Source organism: Panthera pardus, unplaced genomic scaffold (genome assembly GCF_024362965.1).
Source record: "Panthera pardus isolate Hobbes unplaced genomic scaffold, ASM2436296v1 HiC_scaffold_6, whole genome shotgun sequence".
NCBI classification, from domain to species: domain Eukaryota; kingdom Metazoa; phylum Chordata; class Mammalia; order Carnivora; family Felidae; genus Panthera; species Panthera pardus.
Window position 1 is genome coordinate 25,823,679 of NW_026526991.1, and position 25,170 is coordinate 25,848,848.

Sequence of the window (25,170 nt, forward strand, 5' to 3'; positions counted from 1 at the left end):
TGGAAGAGAGAGGTGATGGCAGCTTGGGCTAAGATGGTCAGGCAGAAAAAATGGAGAGAAATGGCCCAATACGTGTAAAATCTGAGGACACTTGCTTACAGGGCATGGGAGAGAGATTAAAAGGAGAGCCAGGTACTTAAGCCCAGGCTCATGTTCATTGTATGAATTTCAGGGATCCTGACTCATGTAGTTGGTTGTGCACACAGTGCACTGGTCTGGGAGGCTGGTAGAGGATGGACTCAGGACGGTGTTGTGTTGTTGCCCACATGCTCACAAAAGAATCCACTGGCCACCTCTGGCGGAGCTCCTTACTGGTGGGCAGGAAGGAAGCCTGAGGTTGATAGCATGATCACACAGTGTGTGTGCTTCATGAGCTGAATCTTCGTGCTCCCCTTCTCACACCTTTGGCCCATAGTCTTGGTTCGACCCCCTGGAGCCTAGTGGAGTGAGTGTAATCCTTCTTCCACATGACAGCTTCCTCAGGGTGCACATCCCGTTCCTTCTGCCATTCTTCTGTGGCTTGTTGTTCAAGCCTTTTGCCAGACTGTCAGTCACCTTCCTTCAGGCATCTTCCATTGTGTAGTGTCCTTCGTCAGATATGATCGTTTGCAGTTGGCCATAACCTCAGAGGCCTTGGGAGGACACAAATTCTTTGTTTAACATTTATATTTCTGGTTATAAATGGTAATATAAACTTACAGAATATTAAAAATACAGAAAAGTATAAGGAAAAAATGTAGATTACTGTAGCACTATCCTCCTAATTAGCTTAAATTTTGGTTTAATTTCTTCTAATCTTTTTTATGCATATTACTGTTTTTTAATGGGTATGGATAGGCCTCTTGCTTTTAAAGTTTATTTTGTTTTTAGTGAGCTCTGTCTCCAACATGGGGCTTGAACACACATCCCCTGAGATCAAGAGTTACATGCTCTTCCCACTGAGTTAGACAGGCGCCCTGTCCTCTTGCTTTTATGTTCAACTTTCCCATGTCATTCGAAGTTCTTTAACGATTTCCTGGTATAAAAACTGTTTCCACATATTGACTTTTATATATAACATGCAAGTGCACATAAGTAACAGCGATGCCGGACATGAATCTTGTTTGCATGCCTCATCTCCTTAGGATAGATTCCCAGAGCGTGATTACTGGGTACGCACATTTTTGGGGTCTTGGTACATATGGCCAGATTGTCCTCCAGAAGGGGTTCACCCATTCCTTTCCTTTGCCCCCCAGTAGGGTTAGATGAATTTGTCCATTTCAGTATGCCCTCGCCCTTGCCCTGTCCAGAGATGATAGAGATAGAAGTCCCAGGGTGGAATACCACTAAGTCAGACAGCTAACATTTTTTCAGGGCTTACTTGTGAGCCAAGCACTCGCTAAGCATGTTTCGTGGATTTGTATCCAGTGCTTCTTATGTCCACTCTACAACATTAGGTGATATTACAGATAAATAGACACACGGAAATTAAGGGACTTGCCCAAGGTCCAAGGTCACACAGTTTAACAGTGAAAATAATTTTGGTACAGGTAACAGAGTACTTGACTAAAAGAGGCTTTAGTTTTAGGGTTTTGTTTTGTTTTGTTTTAGACTTTTAGAAAGTAAACCTTTTATCTTCAAGTATAACATATATAAAGGGACACCTGTCTGGCTCATTCAGTGGAATGTGTGACTCTTGATCTCGGGGTTGGGAGTTCAAGCCCCACGTTGAGTGTAGAGATTACTTAAAAATAAAAATCTTACAAGAAACATACAGAAAAGTGAACATATCTTCAGTGGTGTTTCTTTATGAATGACAAAACGTTTCTTTAAAAAAAAACTATCGTGTGTGTATATGTGTGTGAGAGAGAGAGGGTAGGGGGAGACAGAGTGTGAGCATACATGTGGGCAGATAGGAGTGAGGCTGGGGGTCTCAAGGGACCTGCTGAAGGAGGGGGCTGCAGACCCCCCAGTCAGAGAATGTGGTCTCGGCCTCTCAGAGCTGTGACTGCTCCAGTGAATGGGACATTAATTCTGCTGCTGGCAGCCCTGAACAGGCGATGCTTGTTCAGATGCTTTGGGGGGAGGAGTGTTGCTCTAATTTAATTATGAATCTCGGGGATGCATACTATGATCCTCTCCAACCTGCTGTGCGGGATGCAAGGATGCTACTGGGATGCTTCCCAGGTCTTGCAGCTGTCCTGAAGAGGAAGGGGTAAGGGACTATAAATATCCTTCAGGGGAGGTGCATCTCCACCCCGAAAGAATGTGAACAGCAGAAATTTGGATCCAAAATCTGACCAGCCCCCCAGTCACTTGTGTCTAAACCTGGAAGGTTACAACAGCGCCTTGGAAAGCTAGAACTGGAGCGATCGCATGTCCTCGTGTGCCTTGGACAGTCCCGGTTTACACCTGTCTTCCTGGTGCCGTTGCTGTAACAACACCCCCTTTTCACTCCCCAACGTGTCATTTATTATACAAAATGGGTGTGTAATAAATTGTATGGTTACCTACTTAGAGACGGCGTTTGATATCTATCCCTTTTGTGCAGTGTGACCTTAGACAGGTTCCTCTACCTCTCTGAGCTTCATTTTCCACATCTGCCACACAGGGTTGTAGTCAAGATTAAGTGAGGCAGTAGGTACTAGGCCCTTATTCCTGTCCTGGCTCAGAACAAGGACTTGGATTTTAAGGCCTTTACAATTCTGTCTTTGGGGCACCTGGGTGGCTCAGTTGGTTGAGTATCTAACTTTGGCTCAGGTCATGATCTTATGGTTCATGAGTTCAAGCCCCGCATTGGGCTCACTGTTGTCAGGGCAGAGCCTGCTTCAGATCCTCTGTCCTCCACTCTCTCTACCCCTCCCCCGCTCATGTGCTCGCACTTGCGTGCTCTCTCTCTCTCTCTCTCTCTCTCTCTCTCTCAAAAATGAATAAACATTAAAAAAGTAAAATTTTATTTTTGCTGTTATCATTGTAGTTGGAATTTTCTTCAAATCATGATGATAAACTGAATACCTGAGATAGCAGAGGCTGGGAAGCTGTGCATTTTTCCCATCTACCTCCTAAAGAATTTGCTTTTCTTCTTCCCAGGATAGAAAGAATAATTGTTAGGACTTTCCTTCAGGGTTATATACCAAATGCAGAATCTAACAACTTCTGAAGTGTGAACTAACCACAGTGAAGCAGGCTTGGACTTAAATGCCTCAGTCTTCACTTTAGGAGAATGCTTAAGAAATCCTGAGAAAATCGGGGCGCCTGGGTGGCTCAGTCAGTTGAGTGTCCGACTTCAGCTCAGGTCATGATCTCATGGTTTGTGGGTTTGAGCCCCGCGTCGGGCTCTGTGCTGACAGCTAAGAGCCCGGAGCCTGCTTCTGATTCTGTGTCTCCCTCTCTGCCCTTCCTCTGCTCGTGGCTTGTGTTCTCGCTCTCTCACTGTCTCAAAAATGAATCAACATTGAAAAAATTAAAAAAAAAAAAAGAAAAGAAATCCTGAGAAAATATTCAGTATTTATGGTGTGACATGCAATCTTGTTTATGCCTGCTGTCTTTGTATATATTTTGTAATTTTTTATTTATTTTGAGAGAGAGAAAGAAAGCACAAGTGGGGGAGGGGCAGAGAGAGAGGGAGACAGAGAATCCCAGGTAGGCCCTGTGCCTTCAGTGCAGAGCCCAACGCAGGGCTCAGTCCCACAGTGACCTCATGACCTGAGCTGAAATCCAGAGTCAGATGCTTAACCAGCTGAGCCACCCAGGCACCCCTTGGTATAATTATTAATAGCATTCCCCTTCACTCTCAAGCGTGGCTCAGTTTAGAGAGTAAATTGTATGGTTATGCTAAATATTTAGGATCCGTGTGAGCCTGTCTATCTTGAGGTTAACAAGGCAATATCCAAAAACAGGAGAATGGGTGAGTAAAGAGTGACATATTCCTACAACAGATTATATTGCTATATTATAATAGCAGTGAAAATGAATGAAGTATAATTATGTGTATAAACACGTAAAACTAAAAAAATGAATATTCAATGAAAAAGCAAGTTGCAGAAGAATACCTTCTATGTAATTTCACTTACGTGAAGCTTAATAAAGCAAAATTACATGATTTATTGCTTACAAATACATATATATGTGATGAAGCTATAAAGAAAGCAGAATGATTAACTCAGAATTCAGATTGATGTTTACCTATGCAGGGAGGGGGTCGTGGGGGAGGGAGGAAGGGCCCAGGAATTCTAGAAAGACACAAGGGGCTTCAAATATACTGATATCACTCATTTTTGTAAATTATGGGGTGGGTATGTGGGTGTTTCATTATTCTGTTTTTATGTAAAATGCACATAAAATGTATGTACATTCTCTTGATTCCTTGGGATACTTTATACACACACACAAATACACAAGAAATCATATACACAGAATAAAAATAAAACAAGATGCGTGATATCAAATTTTACACTTTATCTGTGGGTTGTTTTGGGGGATGATTGTTCACAGTCGAGTGAGTTTAGGGAGAAGGTAGGCAGACTTTTAAGCTCAGAGCTGAGAGGATAGTGAGGCAAATTGATAGTGTCTTGAAATCTTTAAAACCCTGGAGGTTACGGGGCAAGCATTCGTTTGTTTCTCCTGCCAGTATCACTCCACCGCTCCTGTACTGCTGTTCTTCCAGTGAGCGTTTTGTTAATCCTCTAACGTGTATTGTATCTTTTAATTCTCAAAGAAGTGCTGTGACCTACGTTCTGCTGTTATTTCCGTTGTATGGTTAAGGGCAGCGGAGCTCCGAGGGGTTAAGGAAGCTGCCCAGGCAGTAGTGTGTGCCCTGGGAACCTTTCATTGTCTGCCCCCCCTGCTGCCTCCCGGCGCCTGCAGTAAAACGCTAAGTAATGCCCAGTGCCGCCTGGGACCGAGGTGGAGGCGCACGCTGGACGCCTGCAGTCTTACAAAAGGCTTTGCTCCTCACTCTTGAGGATGACGTCTTTGTTAGGCTTCGCTTGCCCCATGTCTCTGTTACCTGCAGTCCCTGTGGCTCCGTTAACAGGATGGCTGCTCCCCTGGTGACCTTTGGGTTAAAGGGTTCCAACCCCTGACCCAGGTGATTAGGATGTGACTGTTCTCTGCAGAGCAGAAACATCCATACCTCAGGTGCTTTTGACGCAACCGATTTGGACTTAGTTCTTCTGTTGATTTCACAGACTTAGTGTGGTTATCTTAAAAAAAAATGAAAGAAAAAAAGAGGGGGGCTTCCTAAGCAGAGATGATTGGGTCCCAGCGGGAGGGACCACTGGAGTCAGAGAGGCCGTTCGGTGGAATAACAAACAGCCTGATCCCTGGTTTTGAATCCCTGCTCCACCACTTACCACCTGTGACCTTTGGCAGGTCACGGTCACCTCACCTCACTGAGATCTGGTCTGCTCAGCTATAGGTTAGAGATGATAGCACTGTGTCAGGCTGTATCTTGTTTGCCCCAAAGCCACTACCAAAATCAGGCAAAAGTCACTTACACTCAGGAAAATTGGCCATGCCCCTGGGCTTAGAGACAAGTTTGTGAGTGCCTTCTGGTCTGAGATGTAGGGGAAGTCTGCAGGGGGGCTCCTGGGAGATTTTCTTCCTGGGCAAGAGGGGGGTTGGGGAGGAGAACCTCCTCCTGTGCTCCTTCTTGCTTCCTGCTCTGAATGTAGCCGTGCTTGGATGTGATATGTGGAAACCACTGCAGCCACTTCATGACTGTGATGGGGGGGACCCGGAGAGTCACAGAGACAGCAACCCCTTGGCCTAAGCATGCTCCCAAGCATCCCTGGAATTCTTTATATCCAGATTTCTTGTTACACAAGGAAAATAGAGCCCCGTTTCTGTAAGCTACAGTTAGCCATGTTTTCTGTTACTTGCAATCAAAAAATTATATTTTTAAAGTGTTTTTTGAATTTATTTACTTTGAGAGAGAGAGAGAGAGAGAGAGAGAGAGAGAGAGCACGCGTGCGTGAGCATGGGAGCAGGAAGGAGAGAGAATCTCAAGCAGGCTTTGCACTGTCAATGCAGAGCTGATGCAGGGCTGAATCTCATGAACCAAGAGTTTTGACCTGAGCCGAGATCAAGAATCAGACACTTAACTGACTGAACCACCCAGGTGTCCCCCCAAAAATGATTTTAAAAGTATTCCTTATTGGTGTGTGTGTGTTTGTGTGTGTGTGTGTGTGTGTGTGTGTGTGTGTGTGTGTGTGAGAGAGAGAGAGAGAGAGAGAGAGAGAGTTAGAATATATTTTTGACATGTCTGGAACAGAGTAGATACATAATTGTAGCTGCTGTCGTCATTTTCTGACCATCACATCACCATCACCGCCCAGTGTACCTCCACAGGCTGGGCAGACTGTAGGGGTAGCATAAGAGAAAAAAATGTTGGACGATTTTGTCTCTTCCCTTACTCTGTGCACCCAGCCTCTTTTTTTTTTTTTTTAAGTTTTTCTTTCTCTCTCTTTTTTAAGATTTTATTTTTTGGGGCGCCTGGGTGGCTCAGTCGGTTAAGCGTCCGACTTCAGCTCAGGTCACGATCTCGCGTCCGTGAGTTCGAGCCCCGCGTCGGGCTCTGGGCTGATGGGTCAGAGCCTGGAGCCTCCTTCCGATTCTGTGTCTCCCTCTCTCTCTGCCCCTCCCCTGTTCATGCTCTGTCTCTCTCTGTCTCAAAAATAAATAAACGTTAAAAAAAAATTTTTATTTTTAGGCAATCTCTACACCTAGTGTGGGGCTTGAATTTACAACCCTGAGATCAAGAGTCACACGCTCTACCGACTGAGCCAACCAGGTGCCTCTTAAGTTTTTAGTTAAATTCGTTAACATACAGAGTACTGTTAGTTACAGGTGTACAATATAATGATTCAGCAGTTCCATACATCGCCTGGTGCTCATCACAGCAAGTGCGCTCCTTAATCCCCATCACCTCTTCACCCATCACCCCTCCCCTCTGGTAATCATCAGTTCTCTGTAGTTAAGAGTCTGTTTCTTGGTTTATCTCTTCTTTTTTCTTTGCTCATTTAAAAAAAAAATTTTTTTTCAGAGAGAGAGAGAAAGCGTGCGCACATGCGAGTGGGGGAAGGGCAGAGAGTTAGAGAATTTGAAGCAGGCTCAGAGCTGTCAGCTCAGAGCCCAATGTGGGGCTGGAACTCATGAACTATGAGATTGTGACCCGAGTTGAAGTTGGATGTTTAGCCAGCTGAGCCACCCAGTGCCCCTTATTTGTTTCTTAAATTCCACATATGAGTGAAATAAGGTATTTGTCTTTCTCTGACTGACTTATTTCACTTAGCATAACACTCTAGCTCCATCCATGGTGTTGCAAATGGCAAGATTTCATTCTTTTTATGGCTGAGTAATACTCCATTGTATGTATGTATATATGTACACACACACATTTACATACACCACCTCTTCTTTATCCATTCATCAGTCAATGGATATCTGGACGGTTTCCATAATTTGGCTATTGGAAGTAAAGCTACTATAAATATCGTGGTGCATATATCCCTTTGAATTAGTGTTTTTGTATTCTTTGGATAAATACCTAGCAGTGTGGATTGCTGGATCATAGGGTAGTTCTATTTTTAACTTTTTGAAGAACCCCCATACTGTTTTCCAGAATGGCTGCACCAGTTTAAATTCCCACCAGTAATGCAAGAGGGTCCCCCTTCTCCACATCCTAACACCTGTTGTTTTTTGTGTTACTGATTTTAGCCATTATGATTGGTGTGAGGTAATATGTCATTGTGGTTTTGATTTACATTTCCCTGATAATAAGGGATGTTGGGCATCTTTTTTTTTTTCTTTTTTGAGCATCTTTTTATGTGTATGTTGGCAATCTGTATTTTTCTTTTGGAAAAATATATATTCATATCTTCTGCCCATTTTTAATTGGATTATTCATTTTTTGGGTGTTGAGTTTTATAAGTTCTTTATATATACTTTGGATACTAACCCTTTATTAGATCTGTCACCTGCAGATATCTTCTCCCATTTAGTAGGTTGCCTTTTAGTTTTGTTGATTGTTTTCTTTGCTGTGCGGAAGCTTTTTATTTTGATGTAGTCCCAACAGTTTATTTTTTATTTTGTTTCTCTTGCCTCAGGAGACATATCCATAAATATGTTGCTACAGCCGATGTCAAAGAAGTTATTGCCTGTCTTCTCTTCTAGGATTTTTATGGTTTCAGGTCTCACATTTAGGACTTTAATCCATTTTGAATTATTGTTGTGTATGGTGTGAGAAAGTGGTCCAGTTTCATTCTTCTGTGTGTTGCTGTCCAGTTTTTCCCACATCATTTGTTGAAGAGATTGTCTTTTCCCTAGTAGGTAGTCTTTCTTGCTTTGTCAAAGATTAATTGACCATTAGTTGTGGGTTCATTTATGGATCTTCTGTTTCATTGATCTTTGTGTCTGTTTTTATGCCAGTAGTATACTGGTTTGAATATTATAGCTTTGTAATATAACTTGAAGTTCAGAATTGTGATGCCTCCAGCTTTGCTTTCGTTTTCAGGATTGCTTTGGCTATTAAAAGTCTTTTTGTAATATATATACAAACTTCAGGGTTGTTTTTGTAGCTCTGTGAAAATGCTGTTGGTATTTTTATATGGATTGCATTAAACTTGTACATTGCTTTGAGTAGTATTGACATCTTAACAATATTTGTTTTTCCAGTCCATGAACATGGGATGTTTTTCCATTTCTTTGTGTCCTTTTCAGTTTCTTTCATCAGTGTTTTATAGTTTTCAGAGTACAGGTCTTGCGCCTCTGTGGTTAAGTTTATTCCTAGATATCTTATTATTTTTGGTGCAATTGTAAAGGGGATTGAATCCTTAAATTTTCTTTCTGCTGCTTCGTTATTGGTGTACAGAAATGCAACAGATTTCTGTATGTTGATTTTGTATCCTGCCACTTTACTGAATTTATCAGTTCTGGCAGTTTTTTGGTGGAGTCTTTCAGGTTTTCTCTATATATTGTCATGTTTTCTGCAAATAGTGAAAGTTTTACTTCTTCTTTCCTGATTGGGACTCCTTGTATTTCTTTTTGTTGTCTGATTGCTGTGGCTAGGGCTTCCAGTACTGTGGTGAATAAAAGTGGTGAGAGTGGACATCCCTGTCTTGTTCCTGACTATAGAGAGAAGGCTGTCAGTTTTTCCCCATTTCGGATGATATTAGCTGTTCACGTCTTGCCTCTCATAAGAAGTTGTATGAAGCATGGTAGGGTGCCTGATTTTGGGGAATGAATAGGAATGAAAAGAGGAGTAGAAAAAAATTGCTTTGGGACACCTGGGGGGCTTAGTTAGTTGAGTGTCTGACTCTTGATCTCAGGGTCTGAGTTTAAGCATCACACTGGGCTCTGTGCTGGGCATGATGCCTACTTAAACAAGAGAGAAGAAAATGGCATTAGAAAGAAATCAGGTGAGCAGAATAGGCTTATTGTTTGAATTTATTGCTCTCACATTTTTATGTACCTGAAATAGGATTCAGTCATATTGGGTCCTTGATCAAAATAAAAATTTTTAAATAAATGCAGATGTGTTTGTTTTTTTTATAGGCTTATTAGCATTCATGACTTAAAAAGTGTTAATGGTTATACCCTTAAAATCTTGAATGGCAATTCCTTTGTAAACAGGTGCCTAGGGAATAGTGCTTTTTTTTTTTTTTTTTTTTTTTTTTTTTTTTACACAACAAACATTTCTGGTAGAGGATTATTATAATGAAGCAAAGTGTCTATTTTCAGCTTCCAATTACCTTTCAATCCAGTTGCCATCATTAAACTGCACTTGCGTTTAGTGTGCTAGAAGTTGGAGAAATGAGTGCATTACCATCAAAGCATGAAGGCCAGCGCTTTGCATGAGCGTTGCTGGAGCAATTTCTCAGATTCTGCACCTGGTACCCTCATCCTCCAGTGCCTTCATTTGGGGATGCTGCTTGCACGAAGTGCTAGTCACTAGTTGGAATAATTTTCAAACCCTGGTGTGGTGTCTAGTTACCCACAGTTGCATTTTCTTTGTGGCACATTTTTGCTTTAAGCAGCGTCCTTGTGATGATTCCAGATTTGTCACGATAATAAAAGAGAGAATGCTCTTACGTACTTGGTGCTACCTACAAAGTGGACATTTTGAACATCCCCTTGTGGGGAGGGGCACAAGCCCCAGCTGGTCGTCTTCAGTTGTCACAGAATGGAGAAGCTGAGACCTCGATCCTCTGGAGAGAAACGAAGAGGGAGTTTTTGATCTGCAGAGTTTGCTGTGTACAGCCAAAGGGTGGAGGGGGCACGAGAAGACGGGGAGAAACGGGTGAGGTGGGCAAATGGGGCTGCAGCGTTGGCTCTGTGGGCCAAACCTGGAATAAGGTGGAGCCCACCAGGGACGCTGTTGCAGATACTTACCAGCTGGTACAAAACAGGTACCACCCCGTAACTGCTACGTGCCGCGGCACTGGAACAGTGCCCCAAGAGTTGCTGGTGTGCAGGCATGAATTCATGGGGGAGGTCTGGGTGCCGGAGAAGACGCCGGTTGCGTGAGAACACTGAAGAGGCTGGAGGTACAAGAATCCTTAAAAACTTAAGCCGGTGCAACCGTACCGTAGTGAGCAAGCAGAAAATCAACTCGGCCGATGTGTTTGTGTTCCCCACAACGGCATTGTGTAGGAAAAGGGCAGGTAGAGTGTAGACCTTGCCTGGTGCCAGGCACACAGCAGGTGCTTGACAGATATTCCTGAGAGAATTTATAAATGCACGTGCCATGAAACAGTGTATCAGAAATCCTCCCTTTGGGCTACAAGAGTTAATTTCCATGAGAACCTTGCGTTTTGCTGGGTTTGGGATTATTTGTATATTATGTGATTTTCAAAACGTGAAATGGTGGTATGGATAGGAAAGGAAAAACAAGATGTCCTTGTAGAGAGAAAAGAATAATTTTTCCTTTAAATAAAACCAGAGAGAGCTGTTGAATCTCCTGGTATTTTTACCTTTGTTGTCTATCTTGTAAAATTCATGCAGGATAAAAATCAACAGTCTTTTACAAAGGCAGCTAGTTCAGTGTTTTAAGGGGGCATGTATTAGGTGGCTTGAAATATCTGTGATGGAGAATTGCAATAGAATGTACTTTTTCTGCTGAGAAAATGATAGCGATCACTTTGTAACCGCAGGCACGGTATCGGGATGAAACATGGTGTTTATGTGTTAAGGCAGAATGTCTCTTTGCGGTGATGATGAAGGCAGCAGCCGGCTTGGCCAAGTCAAGCAGTATCTGTTCTATAACGAATAAAACTTCTATGGCCTTTGAATACCAGACTAACCCCAGTGGAAAAAAAAAGTGCATGTCATAGGAGCTTGGGAATAGTGGATAGTTCTGACGAGCTCTCTTAGGAGGAGCTAAAGTATATGCAATTTTTGATGGAACGTAAAAGATTCCAGAGAATTTCTTTGACTTACGCTACTCCTTTAAAAAAAAAATTGAAGTGATTTTCAATAGATGTATAATAATGACATTAATGAAGTGGGTCTAGAAAATGAAAAATCAGAACCAAGGGAAAGAGAATGCAAACTGTTATGTGTCCATGGTGCTTAAGGGAAACTTTATTGAGCCCCCAGGGCCTTGGGGCTCAGGCAGGAGGCTTCCCCGTGGGCAAAGGAAGAGCCAGTGGAGGGACCTTACTTGACCTTCTTCTTGGGGTGCAGGTTGTCGGTGTGGCCGCTGCTCTTCTTGCGGCAGTTGATCGCGCAAGGGTGCAGGTGAGCATGAGGCTTGCAGCCGATCCTCTTGTCACAGGTGTGTTTCTGGGCCAGCTGGTGGAGGGAAAGCTCCATGACGCCGCCCCATGGGCGAAGCACCAGTGCAGGGTGGACTCTTTCTGGATATTGTAGTCTGACAGAGTGTGGCCAGCCTCCAGCTGTTTGTCCTCGAAAATCGGATGCTGCTGGACAGGTGGGGTGCCCTCTTTGTCTTGGATTTTGACTTTGACGTTCTCAGTGGTGTCACTGGGCTTGACCTCAAGGGTGGTGGCTTTGCCCATCAGGGTCTTCACAAAGATCTGTGTCTCTGCATCTGCACAAGGCCACCGCCACTGCCAAACCGCTCAGCTGCCTCATTGAAGAGAAAGAGCGAAGGTAGGCTCTTTGATTGTTATGGAGAACTTCCTGGCAGCCATGGCCAAAGGGAGTCATGATAAGGTACGTAACTCACACTCTTGGAGAGAAGAGAGCATGTGAGTTTTTCAGAGGAAGCAACCCTTTTCTAAAAGATTGCAGTTTGGGGATGCCTGGACGGCTCAGTCGGTTAAACGTCTCACTTCGGCTTGGGTCGTGATCTCACTGTCTCTGTTGGATGGCCTCTGTGAGATGGCTGACAGCTCGGAGCCTGGAGCCTGCTTCGGATTCTGTGTCTCCCTCTCTCTGCGCCTCCCCAGCTCACACTGTCTCTCTTTCTCTCTCTCTCAAAAAATAAGTAGACATTAAAAAAAATAGGGACATCTGGGTGGCTCAGTCAGTTAGGCGTCTGACTTCGGCTCAGGTCCTGATCTCACTGCTCATTGAGTTCAAGCCCCACCTCGGGTTCTGTGTTGACAGCTCGAGCCTGGGGCCTGTTTCAGATTCTGTCTCCGTCACTTTGCCCCGCCCCTGCTTGCGCTCTGTCTCTCTCAAATATAAAACAAGAAAAAAAAAAGTTTTTTAGTTAATAAAAAAAGATTGCAGTTTTAATTATTATTATTTTGAAACAGGATTTATTTTGATCATTTGGTTTACTTACTTATCTCCCCTGTTGTTTTTTTTTTAACTGTTATAGTTACTTCTTTGCTTTGTAGTTTCCATATTGTCAGTAATCTACTCATTAGTTCCATCAAGGATACAGAGACAGGAAAAGAGGTGAATTCAGAATAGTCAGCTTTGTAGTTAGTTACTATTGTGGTTAAAGTCATACATGATGTCATTTTAACTAAGTTTGCACTGTTGATGACATTTTTTTTTGTTGTTGTTCTTTGAGAACACAGAACAGAGGATTATTTATATTTTTTAAATCCCTGTAACTTTATATAAACCCATCTAGCTTTTCACTGGGCTGGGGATTAGAACCCTTAATCAGTCTGTCAGTGTTAAAAAGTTAAATTCATGTCCACACCTTTATACATTTAATGTACATCTATAATAATCTAAAGTAGTATAATCAAAAAAATTTCTGTTTGCTTCAGAAGAAAATTTTTGAACATTTTTTTAAGTGTATTTATTTTGAGAGAGAGAGTGTGTGTGTACCAGTGGGGGCAGGGGTAGAGGGAGGGGAAGAAAGAATCCCAAGTAGGCTCTGCACTGTCAGCACAGAGCCCAGTATGGAGCTTGAACTCAAGAACCACGAGATGATGACCTGAGCCAAAATCAGGAGTTGGACTTTTAACCGACTGAGGCACCCCATACATGTTTTTTTTAATTTTTAATGGCTATATAATATATGCCAGTGTTTTGTATGGTAATTCAGTCCTATAGTATATTTAAGTATCTGTTTTCTCGGTGAATATTTTTCAGCAAACATATGTGCATATAGTACATTTCACTGTTGAAGAAAATACAAGTGATGGGTTTACTTGATCAAAGAATATGCCTACCTTGACCATTGTATTATTCTCTGAAAGCATCAGTTAACTTTTTCACATTCTCACCCACAAAGAGGGGAAAAAGAGCTGTTGATAAACTAGTTATCTCCAAGCAACTTATGAACAGCTCTTTCCATCTCCTTTGTGGCTCACCTCTGTGTATCCAGTTCTCCCGATAGGCTTGGCATTCCTGGCAGCAAATTCTCATAATTAGCATTTAGTGATGTCAATGATGCCCTCCTTTTAAAATATCCATTTATTGTATTTTGAGTTTCTGGTATATGGAATGTTGTGGCAGCAACTGCCAGTTGTGCTCAACATTCATTCTCTCTTTTTCAGAACCCACCAGTTTTAGCTGGTACGTAGCCGTCCAGAATAAAGACTATGTTTCCCAGCCTTCCTGGTCACCAGAGGAGGCTAGGTGGCTAGTTCTGGCTGATAGAATGTGAGTGCAAGGGTTGTTGGGGAACCTCTCGGATCCTTTTGAAAAACTGGTGTGTGCCCTTTGCCTTCTCTTTCTTGTTTACCTCTTCCTCCATCCTTCTGCCTGGAACACAGTTATGGTCACCCGAGCTCTAGCCATCACATTGGATCATGAGAACAAGGGCCTCCTCGAAGGATGTGGGCACCGTGTCCTGGAGGACTTTTGGTTCTGTGAGGACTTTATGGACCAGAGCTGGCTTCCTTGGTGCTGCACTGCCTACCTCTGGACTTTGACATACAAAAGAAATGCATTTTAATTTTGTTTAAATCATCATTTTGGGTCTTGGTTCCTCACAAATGAATCTAACCCTAGCTGTAACACGTGTATTTATATATAAGAGGTTACATCAGTTTACGTTCCCAGACATCATCATTTTATTGGACGTGAATATTGGACGATAAGGCTGAAAGTTGAGATCAAATTCAAGGCAAAGTGCAAAGATCAAATGTTTTTCTCAATTCTTGTACCCCTTTCTATTAAAATCATCTTGATGAGAATAGCTGTGTTTATTAGGCTTTTCTTATGTGCTTACCTCATCGAATCCCCTATGAGGAAGTACAATTTGCTATTTCCATTTTACAGATAAAAAAGATGAGGCTGGAAACGATTAGTTAACTTGCAGGGTCACTTATGTAACCAGTGGTGGAGCTGCAACGTATCCTGAATCTTCCTGACTCTATGGCCCAGCGTCTCACCTGTGCCGTCTCCTTCCATGTGCTGTTCTCTCTTCAGGGAACACCAGCCCTCCCTCTACCTTCTTGGCCTAGCTGCTTCTATGCACCCTGAGTTTCCTCTTCTCCGGCAAGCATTCCTTGATTTCTCTGTGCCATTCCATGATCCTGTCGCCACCACAGCACTGTATATATCTTCTCTCACAGCATTTATCACATCTTCCTGAACGTGATATTTATCTCCCATGGTTAGACACTGAGGTCCTGTGGAAAGATTGAGTCTCATTCTTTATCATAGCCCTAGAACTTAGCATGGCGCTTGGCACATAAGAGATGCTGAATAAATATTTGTTGAGTTGTTGAATGAACTCCTGTTGCTGTCCAAAAGATGTTTTTGTTACTTTTTAAAAGTTGTTTTTTGGCACAGATTATTCTGACTAGTCTGCTAGAATTTTTCTTGTTCTGGCATAGTCTTGCACCTACTAAATGTGTCTGTAATTTTCAAAGACTTGATTTAATAGATAATTTAGCCTTTGGTCATATGTGACATTTCCTCTTACTTCTCAGTGGGATGGCTCTGCTGTTAATGATTCCACAGTATGAATCCACTTGTGTACTAATAGACCGCAGTGACCTTTTCCATGCAGTCAGGAGAAAAATGAGATAGTTGCGAACACACATATGCATAAATTCATTCAGAAAAATGACTGCCTGGATCCCAAATTACATAATTACCCTCTTTTCGTATTTAATGGATAGGATAAATAAGCGGTTTCGGCTTTTCGTATTGTCAAAAGATGTGCTGTCGTGTCAGAGGAGGGAAGAAACTAGAGCTTCCTGGGTAGTCAGACTGATGCATCGTTGTTCAGTCCAGCCTTTACCGAATTGTCATTCAGAGAGGTTGAATTAATTGACTCCCATTCATGGGATTGAAAATTATTTCTTAACTGTAAATTCCTATAGGGCACAGGGTCCTCATTTTCTGTATCTTTGAATCCCCAACATTCAGTGCAGTCCTTGACATTGTATAGAGCCTCCTCAATCAAATATGGGCATCAACAGGAGGAATCATCTGCTGTCTCATTTAACTTGGAAGGCTGCTCATTCTTAGATTGTTTGAGCCTTTCACTTTTGTGCTATTGGCCTATTTACCTATTGGCATAGAAATTGCCAGGAAAGAGCAAGGTGATGAAACCAGAAGCCAAGGATGGGGAACTAACTGCTGCCCTCAGGTTTGTTTGTTTGTTTGTTTAGCTAATTTAACTATTTTTAAAGTGTACTGTTGAGGGGCGTTAAGTACAGTGACATTGTTGTTCAGGGACCCCACCATCCATCTGCAGAACTCTTCATCTTCCCAAACTGATGACACTCTGTCCCCGTTAAACAGTAACTCCTGCATCCCCTCCCTGCGGCCCCTGTCTGCTTTCACACCATTCTGCTTTCTGTCTCTATGAATGTACGCACTTGACTATTTTAGGTGGAATCGTGCAGTATTTGTCCTTTTTTGAGTGGCTTATTTCACATTAGCATAGTATCTTAAAGTTTCATTCATGTTGTAGCATATGTCAGAATGTCCTTGCTATTTAAGGTTGAGTTATGTCTATTTATGCATTCATCAGTCAAAGGGCACTTTGTGCTTTTTTAGCTTTGTGAAAACGCTGCTATGAATATGGGTGTAGAAATAGGCCCGCCTCTTAATTTCACCGCCCCCTCTGCAAAGGGTATGCATCCAAGAGCAACTTAAAAATCCTTTAGCATCATCAGAATTAAAAATTTGTGCTTCAAAGGACACCATCAAGAAAATGAAAAGACAACTCATAGGGTGGGAGGAAGTATTTGTGAATCACATATCTCAATGACTTATTTCTAAAATACGTAAAGAACCCTTATAACTCAACAATAACAAGGAGCACCCCCCAAATAATCCAGTTAAAAATGGGCAAAGGACTTAAGTAGACATTTTGCTGAAGATATACAGATGTTGGCCAACGAGTACAAAGAAATGCTCAACACCGTTACTCATCATGGCATACAGATCCAAACACGTCAACTAGGATGACAATAATAAACAAAGACAACAAGTGTTGGCAAGGATGTGGAGAAAGTGGAGTTCTGGTGGGAATGGGAAATGGGACAGCCACTTTGGAGTACAGTTTGACACTTCCTCAAAATGCTGAACATAAAGCTATATAACACGGCAGTTCCACTCCTAGGTAGTATATATCCAAGAGAAGTGAAAGATGTCCATATAAAAACTTGTCTGAAAATATTCATAGCAACTCTAATCATAATATCTAAAAACTGGAAATAGCCCAAATGTCCTTCAACTGGTATACAGATAAAATGAGGTATATTTTTATAACGGAATATTATTTGGCAGTCAAAAGAGATACTGATACATTCTGTAACCTGAATGAACGTCAGAAACATTATGCTATGTGAAAGAAGCCAGTCAGAGAAGACCACATAGTGTGTGATTCTATTTATATGAAATGTCCAGACTAGGCAACTCTATAGAAACAGAAAATAGATAAATAATTTCCTAGGGCGGGGGAAGTGGGCAGGTGTCAGGGGAGAATGGAGAGTGATTGCTAATATGTGTGTTAAGATTTAATTTGGGAATGATGAAAATATTCTAAAATTAGATCATGGTGAGGATTGTAATATATTAATACATTAAAAATTATTGAGTTGTGTACTTTAAATCGTGAACTTTATGGTATATGAGTAATATCTCAATAAAGGTGACAGGGCACCTGAGTGGCTCAGTTGGTTAAGCGTCTGACTTTGGCTCAGGTCATGATCTTGCAGTCTGTGAGTTTGAGCCCCACGTTGGACCCTGTGCTGACAATTCAGAGCCTGGAGCCTGCTTCAGATTCTGTGTGCCTCTCTCTCTCTGCCCCTCCCAGGCTCATGCTGTCTCCCTCTCTCAAAAAATAAAGAATGAAATCATTCCATTTGCAGCAATGTGGATGGAACTGGAAGGTATTATGCTGAGTGAAATCAGTCAGAGAAGGACAGGTATCATATGTTTTCACTCATATGTGGATCTTGAGAAACTGAACAAGACCATGGGGGAGGGGAAGAGGAAAAAATAGTTACAAAAAGAGAGGGAAGGAGGCAAACCGCAAGAGACGCTTAAATATGGAGAGCAAACAGGGTGGATGGTGGGGGAAAAGGGGGAAAATAGGTGATGGGCATGGAGGAGGCACTTGTTGGGATGAGCACTGGGTGTTGTATGTAAGCCAATTTGACAATAAATTATATTAAAAAAATAAACATTTTTAAAAATTTTTTTAAAAAGGTGTTAAAAACTTTAAGCGGTGGGATCCTAGCATTCCACAGGATGATGTGCTATCATTAAAGCAGTCGTTTTTCTCACCCTCCGTAAAATAGAATAAGGATAGATTAGAGACTTGCCATTGAAAATAGGAAAGAAGGGGCTCCTGGGTGTGTCGTTTGAGCGTTCGTTCGACTTCGGCTCATGATCTCATGGTTTGCGTTCGTTGGAGCCTGCACTGGGCTCACTGCTGTCAGTGCAGTATCACTTCCAATCCTGTCCTCTCTGCCCACACCTCAAAAAAAATACATAATACCTAAAAAAAAAAAAAAAAAAGGAGCTATGAAGAAAAAAGAAAATTAAACTGTTTTGTTTCCCATGGTTGCAAGAAATAAAACAGATTTTTGACAATATTTATCCATTTCCTAAAAATGTAGCATTTTTTTCCTTTTACAAATAGAGACGATTAATGAAATTGAGCTTTGCATCACAGAACTTTAACAAACTTTAAAGATATTTTTTTTCCGTCTTTCCCTTGGCATGTAAGCCTTTCTGCCTCTGACTTTGTAGGTGAGGCGGTGGGCACCCGTATGACTGCATGTCTGCACTTCCCGCCTGCAGTTACCTCCTTTTCGCACATGATTCTCTTCTTCAGTTGGTGTTTGGCCCCTAATACTCAACTGACTTTTTATAAACCAACAGTCCCTCTTCTCTCTAATAAGTTGTTCTTAGTCTACCAGCAGGTGTGGTTAAGGCTAATTGAGAGAGATTTGCTTGTTATGCCTTGGAAAATACCTGTTAATTTAAATTTGGGATTGTATGTAGATTTTATTTATCTGCACTATTCCTGGCTTTGGTTAACATGTGGCCAAACTCTGCCGGCCTCTCCTTTAACTCTTAGTTCCCATTGCCCTCCCATCCTGCCCCGCACACAGCGCCCCCCCACCCCCCGCCGGGATTTGTATCTAGGTACCTGGCTCATTGATTGAGGAATTGTGGGAAGACCAGTGCCTGCTTTAAATCTGTCACAGTGCCTTGCACTGTGTAGGTGCTTAGTAATCGTTTGCTGTGTGAATAATTCTATGTAGAACTTAAAGATGTGAGCCATAGAAAAGCAGTTTCCGTGCGGTAACTTTGTTTTATTTTTTAATGTCTGCTAAAAGAATGTACACAACCCGCTGAGAAAAATGCATGCCGCTTACTGTTTGATTGCTCATGACATAGGTTTATAAGCATGCCAACATGGTTAAAGCACAAGAATTAAACCACAAGCATGAAAATAACGTTTGACTTTTCTTCCTGACAATCTGTGCATGAAATTTGTCAGTGCAGAGTCTCCCAAAGGCACCTCTGGAATGCGAGCTCTGAATGACTTTTTGGTTTTTGTTGGCGGGGTAGATCAAAGACATCAGTTCTGTTAGTGCTTTAACCAAGAGAAAGATAAACCTAATCCAGAGCCGCGCACGCACTTTTAAAACAAATACCTTGTTTCCTGACGTCTTGTTTCCTACTGTAGCATGATTTGCGCTGGCCACGAAGAATGTAAGTGATTTTTCTCAAGTTGCTACTTTTTTTGGCTATTGCTCTTAGAAGTAGACAGTGGAATATTTACCATCAGAGAGCAGAAGACAAAGGTTTAATTTCTGTTTCAGCAAGATGAGCTTGAGAGATTAAACAATGGAGGAGTTAAGTGGATGTGCCGGCTGTTGTTGCCATCATAGCACTGGTGGCCATTGTGAGGGGGGTAAGAAACTGAAGTCCTGACAGTACGGGTATCTACCCTTCCCGTCTGTGTCCTCTATTCTGGCCACGTCCCACCTTCTCAAGGAGGAAGGGTCTTGCTCCAGAAGTCCAGACAGCCGAGTTTGAGACCAGGCCCTGCCTTTGACTTGGAGGAGTCTTAGCCTAAGGAATCCTGTCCCCTACTTTGGATATTTGTGGGAGCAGTTTTAGTTGTTACAGTTATGAGTATGACCTTATTTATGGGTTTTATTCACTTCAGGTTAATAAAGGTGGTATTGTAAATACTGATTACGAAAAGGTGGTGGTAGATCTTTAGTTTTAGTGTTGAGAACCACTTGGGTTAGATGACTGGGCTCTCTGAGCCTTAATTTGCCTTTTTCTGAAATGGAGATAACAACTGCTCTGGCCATCTCTCGGAATTATATTTGAGGATCAGATGTGGAAATAATGTGAATTGCTGTGTTTTCTCAACTGCAAAATAGAGGGAATGCCAGCTTAACACAGCCCTGGTCAGGATTAAGTAAGGGTCGCACACGTGAAGCACTTGGCAAATGGTTTAGCGGAATGCAATGATAATGTGTCCACCATCAACTAATTATTTAATCCTGACTTCCTACCATAAACTCTGTTGCCCAGCCGGCTGCCTTAGGATTGACTGCATACATTGGGTGACGTTCCTTCTTCCTATCTCAGACCTTGCTGCTTGCTCCCTCTCTCTCTCTGAGCCCTTCCTGGAATTTTTCTCCCCGTCCTCTCTGCCTGTTCCAAACTGTTCTTTCTCAAAAATGTCTCTCCTCTAACCTCACACAGGGCTCAGTGGGAAGTGTCCTGTTCAGTTGTTCGCCTCTTGGAACACTTGGTTTTCTTTCCATGCACAGGTGTTTTATTGCTCCCTGGGATCTAACTAAGTTCCTTGGCCTTAGAACTCAGGGCTGCTTGACTGGTAGGTAATGGAAAGTCGTTTGTTGATTTTCCACACCCAAGGGACATACTTTAGAATGAAATAAGCCCACAAACCTAAGCCTTTTCTTCCTTGGAGATAATATAACCACCCAAACAATAACACTCAAATAGTTATAGACTTTAAGAACAGGAAAGAACCTTAGGGAGTTACTCTTTACTGCTTATCATAGGTGCTTTATATACTTTCTATCCTTTGTTTCTCATAAAGATATCTCATAAAAGATAAATGTAGTTACTCATATTTTATAGGCAAAAAAATCCAAGACTCAGAGATGTTAAATAACTTGCCCAAGGTCACTCATTGGGAACTAGTAGAAGGGCAGGTGAAACCTAGCTTTTTGTCTTCAATACACATTTCCCTTGAGGGAAATGAAGTTTTGGTCATCACTAGAAAACAGCATGTGAGAGGGCACCTGGGTGGCTCAGTTGGTTAAGTGTCCGACTCTTGATTTCAGCTCAGGTCATGATCTCATGGTTTGCGGGATGGACCCCCGGATTGGGCTCTGCACTGAGAGTGTGGAACCTGCTTGGGATTCTCTGTCTCCTTCTCTGTCTCTCTCTCTCTCTGTCTCTGTCTCTCTCTCTCTGCCCCTTCCCTGCTTGCTCTCTCTTAAAAATAAATAAATAAATAAACTTAAAAAAAAGAAAGTAGGGGCACCAGTCAGTTAAGCATCTGACTTCAGCTCAGGTCATGTGGTTCATGGGTTTGAGCCCTGTGTTGGGCTCTGTGCCGACAGCTCAGAGCCTGGAGCCTGCTTTGGTTTCTGTGTCTCCCTCTTTCTCTGCACCTCCCCTGCTTGTCTTCTGTCTCTCTCAAAACTAAATAAACATTAAAAAAAATTAAAAAAAAAAAGAGTGTGGGGTGAGAAATCTAAGAGAGTCTGGGTTAAAAAGAAAAAAAAAACATGAAACAGCCATCCTTTCCAGTGTAGAAACAACTGAGGTGTAGACACTGGGTATTATTAGATGACCCCAATCTAAGCCAGACTGGTGTTTTGCTAGGATGCCAGTGAGGGGGAGAGGAGCTTCATCCTGCAGTGTCGTGAGAAGCACCAGGAAGACATACAGAATGCAGCAAGCCAGTTTGAATAACACAGTGGCAGGTGCACAGCATCTGAGACTGTGGGCTTGGACCCCTGATTTACAGCCTTGTCAGTTGTAGGACCTTGGACAGCTTCCTTATTTATCTTCTCCATGCCTCAGTTTCTGCATTTGTAAAATGCAGGGATTATATTAGAACCTACCCTTCAGGGTAGCTGTGAAAATTTTGGAAAGATTTAATACTCATAAATACTGAGAACACTGCCTGGCACATAGTAAAGGCTCAGTAAGTGTTGGGAGTTGTTGCTGTTACTGTTAATGAGGCTGTAGAGGATATTGCCACAGAACTTCAAATTTTCATAGCTGCTTGGTAAGGGCCAAGGCTGGTGGCCCAGAATCAGTCTCAGAAGCCTTATGGGTGTGTGACCACGTGTAGCTGGCAGTGTGTCCAGTGAAGGCCGGAGACAGTCTTAAGATGCTGAGCAGTTTTATTATTAAAAGTAAATACCAACACACTCTATTTTTCTTTCAAGAATCCAGAATAAATTGATTTTCTAAGCAAGGTTTGTAATTAAGTACTAAGTCCCTCATACTGTTCTCTGGAAGTCCTATTTAAGTTCCAGAGAGGTGTGAATAGTTTATGAAAGTTTTAGATTTGCTGATTGACCCTTCATAAAGTTGGGCTTACCTGCTTTTAGGAGAGCGCTTCACTTATTAACTGAGTGAGGCTGCATGGGCCTCAGGTTACCTGGTTGGCTCGCAAGGCGCTTAGGAACACCAAGGGGTGTTTCCCCAATGAGATGTGGAAAACATTAAAGGGCTAGATCTGAAAGGGAAATTTTAGCCAATGTTTCTGACATGGGTGTTCTGGTCAGCCTGAGGTGTCAGCTCATCTCCTTCCCTACTGGAAAGTGGGAGCAAGAGACCGACGTGATCATTTAACCTGTTCACATTTGGTCATGCAGGGTGGGAAATGGCAGTTACTCTTTCATCAGCTTCTTTTCATGTACTTTATAATACCTGTACAATTGTTTTCTTCTTTGTAAGGGCCTCGGAACTATGCTGCTGGACACAAGCACACAACCCTGCTGGCCTTGAGCTGGTATTGTTCTGTGGCTTGTGTTGTGAAGCTTAGTTGATGATAGTCCTGTAGGGATGATTTCCCACCCTTTGCTCCAGGGAGGCTCCTCACCAACCTTTACACCTGTCCCAGGGTCCCTTTCCCTAGAATTCCAGAAGCCCCGTTGTGGTGCCCCTATACCTAATTTTGGGAATTTGGAAAGCTGCCATCGTACGGGACTATTGCTGTACACAGAAGCCCCACGGGGTCTCATAAAGATGGGAATGGAAGCGCTATGGGAAATCTGTGCTACAGCACCTTCCCGAGACTTACTGTATCTGGAAACGCGGCTGGTGTTCAGGTGACAGCAGCTCCTTGTGTTTTCCCATGGCAGCTCAGAGTGGTAGGGACCCTCCCTTATCCTGGCGAGCAAAGAGATTGGAGTTCAGAGAGGTTGAGGAGGGAGAGGAGGTGTAGTGGTTCACCTTCTATTCTCTGAACAATGATCCAGAGGATTCTCATAAACTGTACATTGAGTTGCAGAAAATGAACAAATGTTCTCTGTTTTTATTCCTCAAGGTCAGCTTTTCATGGCCTTGTCCCTGCCATGCATTAATAATAGCTGATACTCATTAAGCTCTTAGATTTCTCATTAAACCTCACAGCGCTATGAGGAAATTAATAGTACTCCCATCTTTACAAAGAGGAAACCAAATTTGAGAAAGATGAACTTTCCCACGGTGTCACAGCTAGTAAGAGACACACTGGAATTTGAACCCAGGTCCAACTGCCACATCATTGATTTAGCCGTGATGCTGACTGTCCCCTGGCTTTCCATCCTCAATTCTTCCCTAATTCCACAGTGCAAATGCTGCCTGTAAAACATTAAGACCATTTTATGCTTTGTATTTTGCACTGGTGAAATCCTGTGAATGGCTTTCTATGCTAGGAGGTTCATGTCCATCCAATTCCTTTATGCTCTGAAAAGGAGGAGCCTCCCTCTTTTGAACAGAGCACAGAATGTTCAGAAGTATGAGGCCTGAAGGAGAGTCTGGTGGGAGCAGCTTACTGAGGGACCCTGTTCTTCCTCCTCTCCCCTCTTGGTCACCTTCCCTTTGATCCTTGCTGCCACCCCCCTCCTCTGGCCCATTGGAGATCCCAATTTCTACTTTTCTCTCTAGCCCAGACCCCTTTCTTAAGGCACATCTAAACAGGAAATTGGCAGTTTCAAAAGAACTTGTGCTCAGGAGGGAAAACCAAAAGAAATTAATAACAGAAGTGTGTTTTCACTTCATATTTTTGTTTCTAAAACTATGGATTTTACTGAGCCCCCAACCCCTTTCAGCACTTAATGGATGTGAGCAGACTCCTAGCCCTTTGCTGGCCTGTAGGTGCCATTTTCTTTTCCCAGCATCTGAGATCTGATTTATTTGCCACCCACTTTTTGAAATGCAAACCTTTTCCTCTGGATTGGGTCCTCACAATTGATTCTAGTTTCCAGCCTGAAGTATAGTGATAGTTTAAAAATATATTGACAGGGCACCAGGGTGGCTCAGTTGGTTAAGTGTCTGACTCTTGATTTCGGCTCAGGTCAGGATCTCATGATTCATGAGATTGAGCCCTGTGTTGGGCTTTGTGCTGATGGTGCGGCTTGCTTGGGATTCTCTCTCTCCCTCTCTCTCTGCCCCTCCCCTGCTTGCTCTCTCTTTCTCTCAAATAAACTTAGTAAAATATATTCACAAAATCTCCGTAGTTTAAAAGGTTGAGATAAACTTTCTTCCTCTTGAGTATAGGCTGTGTTTGATGACTCACTTCTAATTAATAGAAAGTAGAGGAAGTGATGGCATTAGATTTTGGAGACTAGGTCATAAAGGCATTGCAGCCTCTATTTTGCTCTTTTTTTATTAAAAAAAAATTTTTTTTAACGTTTATTTATTTTTGAGACAGAGAGAGACAGAGCATGAATGGGGGAGGGTCAGAGAGAGGGAGACACAGAATCTGAAACAGGCTCCAGGCTCTGAGCTGTCAGCACAGAGCCCGACGCGGGGCTTGAACTCACGGACCGTGAAATCATGACCTGAGCTGAAGTCAGCGGCTTAACCGACTGAGCCACCCAGGCGCCCCTGTTTTGCTCTTTTTTTAGATTACTAGTTCTGGGGGAAGCCAATTACCATTTTATGAGGATACTCAACCCTACCGAGAGGCTCACCTGGCAAGGGAATGGAGGCATCCTACCAACAGCCACGAGACTAAGCCATCTTGGAAGTACTTCTTCCAGCCCCAGTCAAGCCTTCAGATGAACACTGCCCCAGTTAGTATCTTGACTGCAGACTCTTGAGATCCTGAGCTAGAGCAACCCA

General features: G+C 42.6%; 1 protein-coding gene and 1 pseudogene across 2 annotated transcripts in view; one reads left to right on the forward strand and one right to left on the reverse strand.

Moving 5' to 3' along the window:
• The window catches only part of TMCC3 (transmembrane and coiled-coil domain family 3), a 289,849-nt gene that overhangs the window by 59,903 nt on the left and 204,776 nt on the right, over positions 1 to 25,170 (forward strand). The gene's annotated exons all lie outside the window — the stretch shown is intronic.
• On the reverse strand, positions 11,551 to 12,474 carry LOC128775047 (ubiquitin-60S ribosomal protein L40-like; annotated as a pseudogene).